At 35.1% G+C, this 8,035-nt stretch overlaps 1 long non-coding RNA gene across 1 annotated transcript; it reads left to right on the plus strand.

Moving 5' to 3' along the window:
* Positions 1-5,900: 5,900 nt before the first annotated feature.
* LOC104598109 (uncharacterized) lies at positions 5,901-6,888 on the plus strand. The gene is made up of 3 exons (XR_735313.3): positions 5,901-6,255; positions 6,346-6,401; positions 6,593-6,888. It is a non-coding gene; the product is annotated as an uncharacterized LOC104598109 (long non-coding RNA).
* The last annotated feature ends 1,147 nt before the right edge of the window (positions 6,889-8,035 follow it).

Here is an 8,035-nt window from a genome sequence, read left to right on the forward strand (position 1 = left end):
AAATAAAGAAGGCCCAGCAGGCTCGTTAGAATGTGGATGAGAATATATATTTACGTTGGTGGGATCGAGCAACTCACTCAGTCTCAGACATCCACAACTCGTATAAAGGAAGAGGAGGTGCAGTCCGGTCCAGTCCAGTCCAGTCCAGAAATGAGTAATGAATAGAAGTAGGTGGGGGCCGGGGTTGATGTAATATTCATATTTATATATTGAAAAAAGCATATAATGGTCTAAAAGGCTCCTAATCATAAAACCCAATTCCCCAACAAAAATGTAGTCGTCCTCTCAACCTTTACTTTCTCACATAAGTCATAACCAACAACAAAAAGTTTGGGTCTGACTTGTGAGTGAAGACTGATCAAGACTTCCAATTTCACCCCTTTTCTATGTACCAGCATCACCCCCAAATTGCAATGTACCAACTGGTTGGTTGGTAAGGCATCCTGTTGGGGGATGGGCTACCTCGCTAGAGATGCGGGCATACCTTGTCTTCCACTTCCATTCCTGTTGAATTTTGAATCTTGATTGGTGAATACATTATTCTTAATCAATCAAGATCTATTCAAATTGGTAATTAAGATTTTATATTTTTTCACCCATCTTGCAATATTATTTGCCAAATTTCAGCATCATTACAAATAGTGATGTGTGGAGGCCAAAGAGTCCCATGGAGAGAAAATAGATTTATAATGATAATATTAAAATATTATTTATAATTATAATAAGATGTTTAATTAATTATTATATTTTATTACTTTACATTTATTATTTGTCTTATTGCATTATTTATTTATTTTTTCTTATTAGTATTTTAGATATTTTTTACTCATCCTATTTCAATATTAAAGTTTTAACTTAAACATTAGTATTTTTAATACATTAATGGAAAATAAAATGCATGTATTTAGAAGGTGGAGAGAGGTAGAGATAGAAATAGATAGACAAAGAGATAGGGGGAGGGAAAGAGACATTAGATTTAGATGGTTTGTTGGGTATGTGTGATAGATGAGAAAATGTTTTAGGAGAGGGAGATAGTTTAGGAAAAATTTTAGGAGAGGAGATGATCATATGATGTAGGTGATTGGAAGAGAGAGAGAGAGAGAGAGAGACAAAGAGAGATTTAAGATTTGAATAGTTGAGAGGAAAGATGAAGTGGAAGGATAAGATAGGCTTAGGAATGGTGACAGAGTAGGTTCGAGAAGGGTTTTGTAAATTCTAAACCCTACCCGCCTTCTGAAACCGCCCAGCCCATAGCGGGTTTGATTTTGAGAATCCAAACCCTCCCTACACATGAAAATGCAAAACTCTCCCCAACCCAATCCCTCCCAGCATTCAAGGATAGGGTGGGTTGGCTTTGAACCCTCGTATAATTTCTTATTATTTTTTTGTTACATAAAAACAACAAATAAGTAAAATAACATAAACAAACAACAAAATTTTCAATTATTTGATTATGACATGTAAAAATCACATAGGCTATCAATTATCCTTCACATAAAATTCAAACAATTATTAAATTCAACACCTAATAGATAAAGTTCATTTGCTTTTCAACAATATGCAGGTCATGGAGGGCCAGGTTTAGCCTAATACAGTGACCTACTGGTACCAAAATGGGTTGTAGAATTACAAAACCTGTCCCCGCCCAAAAATCTATTCTTCAAGTAAAAAAGGGGCAGGTATCCACAAGATAGGGTAGAAATTGCCATCCCTAAATTGGCTTAACCCCTGAGTTCAATTTGGAAGACTACAAATACAAATATGTAAAGTGCAAAACCTTATATTTTTGTATTATTTTGTATGTATTTGTGCTGTACATATTTGTATTTATACGCCTTTCAAACTGAGTTCTAGTGACTTAAGTAGGGGGGCTGGGAAAGGGGACAGAGAAATAAAGAAAAAAAAAAGGGTTTAGAGAAAGAAAAATGCTAACATGAACCACTTTACTTTTTACTTTATATATATTGTATAAATGAGGATACCCATTACCCAACCCAGCGTAGTATTTCTTTTAATAAAATTTACCTATTTAATTTATTATTCATTGTGTTTTGTTAAAATGGTACGCGTTAATTCATTCTATTGATACCCTGCACTGATGCAACAAAATATATCTTTCGACGTTGAGGGAATAAACCCAGATTATATTTTCTTATTCTTATTATTTTTTCAAGTAATATTTTAGTGTTTGAAGTTTTGGAGACAGCTAAGTTGAGTTCATTTACCACAACAAACCAACCACTTTGTAATCACAACATTTTATACGTTAACAACCCACATTTATCAAATAATGTATTGAAGAACCAACCTGGTTTCATGATTCCTAACTTTACAAGGATTGCTAATAAGCGCGATTATTTTTATCTTGCACTGCATTCGCCATTTGGTTTCTTAAAAAAAAAAAAAAATCCTTACTTAACTGTGGTTGCAAATGAATGAAAATAATATTAGCTGTGCCTTCAAGCAAATTGGAAGGCTATAGAACTGAAATCATGAAGCCACTACGCTACAAAACTATGAAGAACGACTTTGACTTATCAATGTTACCAACGAAAAGCCCAATATCAAGATGGATCAGCAGTTTTCGATGCACGCCAATGTGAAGTCAAATCATTTTAAAATTGGGCTTTGTTAGGGATCCCACTCTTAGCCCATAATGTCAATCATCCATCTCATCCAGAGGCCTGATGGAGGAAAATGGAACAAAACCTGAACCAGGAATTTATTTTATGGATTAAACCTCATTTTCTAGTACAGCCAGTAAGAAGATTTTGTAAGCTAGGTCCTTTAACTGTACAAAGTGATTAACCAGTTATGTTCTCGACTCAATGACTAAGACTAACTAGGCCGAGTTACGTAACTACCAAAGATCAAACTCAATTTGAAACCTTTTTTTATTCTTGAGTTTTGGGCCGTGGGAATTATAAAAATAAGCCAAAAAGTTCTTTGACCGTTTGGTAGGAGTTACTTTTAAAATTATAATAATTTAAAGTCAAAACACTTTTAATGTCAGAAGCACAAACCCTAAAGTTGGGCTTCGTGCTCTTCTTGGGCTTTAAAGTTTATCTAAACACAACCTTAATTTATTGATTGTGATCTTATACGTTGTACTCTTTTAATTTTTGACATTAACACAGCAATTCGTCGGCTCATTCTTATGGGGCTGTCTACTGTTTTCTTCTTTTCTTTTTTAACCTTCACAAGGGCCTTCTGTGAAACAGGAAATAGGCTTCTACTTATTTGTTATCTGTGTTGTCTGACTCGGATCGTAGCTTTTTTAATGCTCTATTCTTTTAATTTGTTCATTTTATTTTATTTTTATTTGAACAAGATGAGTGGTTAATCGGACCATCTGACTGCCAATCCGTAACCCGATATGACTATAGTGGTTTTATATCGGATCCAACTTCACAATAGTAATTTTATTTATTTAAGACACTCCAGTTTTTTATTCTCTTAAACTTACTCTTACTTTTTAATGCCTCCAATGACCCCTTATTGGACATTTGCCATTGGAAACCAAGGTTTTGTAAGATTACAATTATGTCCCTCCCTTCAAATTCCATCTTTTGAACCAAAATTCTAAAAATAGGCTTTTCCATACGCTCAAAATGAACTCTTGATGGATAAAAGGAATGGGTGGTGGGTTGTGAGATGAGTTAACATGAAATAGTCAATGAAATAGGGTAAAAAAAATAAACCAAGGGTATTTTTATTATGTAAAAATAATTAATAAAATAGACTGGTTGGTTAAGGTTAACTTTGTCATTAAAAGATAAAAATGGCACATGTAGACCAGTTCTATCAAGGTCTCCACTAACAATAATTTCACCGAAGGTACATATGTTATAAATAGAAATCTGTGACAGTAGGCTCTCGAAGGTAAGTGCAGGCGCTTGGACCAATCAAATGCTCAACCCGAATCCACCCAAGTTGCAGTTGTACTCTGGAGGTGTCTAGAAGGCAGAAGAAGGATAAATTTAAGGGGGTATTATTTTTTTGGAGTTTGAAAGGGAGGAAAGTTGATCAATGGGATTTTGGTTTTTATTGACCAAAAAATACATGTTCTTTTTTTTATATTTATGTGGGGATCACGGAAAATTTATTTTCTTGGGTAAGTGATATCCATCTCCTTTCCTATCTGGGGGAAATTGTCAAACTTGAATAGAACAAAAATATCTCTTTTAATATTGGATTTTTGAGGTTAAAATGGTCATTGTCTTATTTACCTGAGAAATAAAAGAACATGGATAAATACACTTAGTTATTTATTTGGAAAAGAAGTTGAAAGCATTCCACATTTATATTTCATCTGCATAGATCTGTTCATGGTCTGGGTTTAGACTTATTTTTGCCAAATTTTTTAAATGGGCCTAACCCAGAACCCCAATCCAAAATAGGGTAAAATATTTATGGGCCAAGCTCAAAGCCTGGTCTACTTCTGCACCTTTTTCTACGTAAGAAACTTGATCTCAAAGTTACTTAAATGTCAATAAACACTCCTTTTAATCCTTTGCCCATTTTTTAGTTAAGGCTCAGTTTGAGAAGAGTATAAATACAAATATTTTACAGTGCAAATGTAAAATTTAAAACTAGCACCGTTACATATTTATATTTATATTCTTTCCAAATTGAGCCTAAAAGTCAGAGGAACGGTATTGGGCAAAAGTGGATTCTAGGAGGGTATGCATAAGCCATAACCAGTCCAGAGGGTCCGGGTCCACATGGTTATTCCACGTGCAGAATGGGTGGTACAGAAATATAAGTTTAATTAGCCCGAATTAAACCTATCTTTTTCCTTTTTTATAGTGAATGAATTAAAAGCAACTTATAATATGAGATTTTGCTATTAAATGCATGCAGGAATTAATGCCTTATAATATTTAGCTGACCACAAGAAAAGATACTAATAAAGGAAATAAATTTATTATATTCCGAGAGCTGACTCAGAATTAAAAAATTAAAAAAAAAAAACAACAACAGGGATGATAGATTCGAGAGACATGTCCCAGATGAACGAGAGAGCGGTTTCAAAGTATAAAGAGTAGTTTTGATTTTAGGTAAAAATTACGTATAGCTACCCTGTGTTTAGGGGATATTGGTACTTACCTCCCCTTTACGTTGTATTGCAATAATGACCCTTCCAATTTCAGCACTTTGCCTTGGCCGCATTCTTCATTCCTCATTTAATTTCGTGAAATATTTCCTTAAATATTTCTAAAATGTTGAATTATCCTTATATTATTTTATGACTATTTTGTCCTTCTGGCCGAGTTTTCAAAAATCTTAATTCTTACATACTCTCTCAAGTCTCAACTTTCTTCCTTCAGAGTTCAATTTGATAATGCCTTGAGAATAATCGTATGTATTTAGTGTTTATTAGTACCATGAGAATATGTATGGAGCATTAGTTTTCATCATGGTTTGTTACACAGTATGTGATATATATATATAGTGCAAGCAGCCTATTCGTATGTATTAACACCTTGTTTTGAGTGTATTAACACTTTGAATTAATGATTTATACTTTAGAATAATTATCTTTGTCATTTTGATATTTGTTGTATTGAAATTGAAGGGACAATTTAATAATTTTACTTTCACCATTAATGAAAACTTCATTAGTGGTTAGGGGTAAAGTGCTGGAATCTAGAAATTAAGGATCTTTGTCAAAAGAAAAAAAAAAAGCTAAGGGAACAAAGTGTTACAACCCCTAAGTACAGGGTGGGTATCTGTAAATTACCTACCAACTGCAGAAGAAGCGGTTTCCGGAATAAGAGAAAAGGGTAATATATCTGTATAATAATTAATAATAATAAAAGGTATGAAGGACAGTTAGCACCCATCTTTGGACTTTGGCGCCTGCTACAGGTGGCGAAATCTACTGTCAACTACTCGTGAAAAAACGCATTAAAGTTTGAGATCCGAAGCCAAGGCGATTTCTTTCGCAGAGCAGAGAACAGAGATGGTATATTGATTTGATTAGGGCTTACCGGCTAAGCGCCTGCTACAGGTGGCGAAATCTACTGTCAACTACTCGTGAAAAAACGCATTAAAGTTTGAGATCCGAAGCCAAGGCGATTTCTTTCGCAGAGCAGAGAACAGAGATGGTATATTGATTTGATTAGGGCTTACCGGCTAAGATTCGGACATCCATTCATTCAGGAATTCTAAAAGAAAATAAGCCAATGGGTCGCTCAGACTTTCTCGCGGTTCTTCTTTTTTCAGCTCTTTTGGCCGTCTCCTTTTCTCAAGGTTCTTCTTTGTGAGAATTTTTTTGTTTTCTTGTTGTTCAGACGCTTTTTCTTTCTCCGATTCTCTCTTAATTCTGTTCTCCATGTGTAGGGTATGGAAGAAAATATGTGTCTTTTCAGAGGGAAGATTCTTCTGTGGTACTAAAAGTGGGTGCTCTCTGTCTCTTTCTTTCTCTCCGTTCTTTCTGTTTTCTATCCAAATTAAATTCCTGTAGAGGAGGTTTCTGTACCAGTTGATATGAGCTCAAATCATAAAATTTAAAGAGAATTAGATAGCCGGACCAGTATCTCGAAACTTGGGTATTTTGCTAACAACAGAGTTGATTTTTTTATTTCAGGGGAATTCACAGACAAGCGTAGATGAGATGGATTATACAGATCCAGGGCCGAACACTAACCCGAGAAGTAGTTTTCTGCCAACCCCTCCTCCTGCTCCTGTTCCGCAAGGTTAAATGAGATAAAACCTTATGGATTATAATAAATAATAGTGCTTTAAGTTCTGGTTTTCCATATGTATAAACGTAAATGTGTTACTTTGGATGAATATCATCTGGATGAAGTTTTAAGGAGCTTGAATTTGCCCATTCAGTTCAGACTTGAGAGTGGTGGAAATGTTATAGAAATTTGTCTATCATCTTTTTTTATTTTTTTTTATTTTTTTTTTGTTGTTGTTGTTTTCAATGTATGAATGATTCAGATGGTGTGGATGGTTGATGTCATCCTTAGTGTTGACTGTTGAGGACTTTTGATTTTGTGTGATGAGATTAGTCCTAGGTGGGCCCAGAACGAGAGCATTGGGACCCCCTGGTTCACGAGAAGAGAGCATCATTAGGGTTGCCACCGATTCCTACACGAATTATGGTGGTAGGAGGGGCCAGGGGGAGTTAATCTTGTAGCCGACTACTCTGACGAGGAGGAAGCCACAAGTGTCCAATTGCGCTCATTCATTCCTTAGTCATTACGGAGTTGGGCCAGTTTTGGACGAAGCTGACTTGGCACGATATGTGAATGGAATGGACACTTGAGTGAATTTCTTGTTGGGGATCGGCAGTTCAGTTGACATGATTGATGAAGGGCTGTAGGATGATGATGTGACCAGTTCAATTCAATTCAGAGTCCAGATTCCAGACTATCCATTGTTTGGGTTGCCCATTATTCTCTAAATCCATGTCCTCCCTCTACCCTCTAGTTTCAATTTGAAATTTCAAATTTGTCCATTCTTTACAGGTACCAAAGAGCTTTTAATTCTTTGCTGAAACCGTAAAACTTGCAGCATGGAAAAAGTTAAGTCTACATGTGGCTGTAGGGTAGTCTTTTAAAGGCCAAATTATTATACTTCATAGTGGAAGGTTTCCCTGGACTGGACGAAAAAAAAAAAACAAAGAAATACTTGAGCTATAAGTATCACCCTTTTTCGGATGAAGTTAAGTTTTTATTTTCCCAAACAAACTGAAAGGAATAAATGACAAAGCTTTTTCTTTGTAAAAATGAAATTAAACAGATCAAGAATTTCGATGTGAAAGTTTCTCCTTCCATCTTACGGAAAAGAAGAAAAACAAACAGCCCCCATGATAAATTGATGGTAAACCACTAACCATGTCCATGTGACGGAGTAGCAATTTACTTTTGATTTTCCCCTTTTTTTAGAGACCTCTCGTCTTAATCTTATCACAGCACTGAATATTTGAAAGGGTACTTTGGTCAAAACTCAAAAGCATGGTCACCGGCTTGGTTTCAGATTTGTGAGTTTGAGAGCAGAACTACATTCAAACTTATTTCAA

This window comes from Nelumbo nucifera, chromosome 4 (genome assembly GCF_055504915.1).
Source record: "Nelumbo nucifera cultivar China Antique chromosome 4, China Antique-T2T, whole genome shotgun sequence".
Classification (NCBI taxonomy): domain Eukaryota; kingdom Viridiplantae; phylum Streptophyta; class Magnoliopsida; order Proteales; family Nelumbonaceae; genus Nelumbo; species Nelumbo nucifera.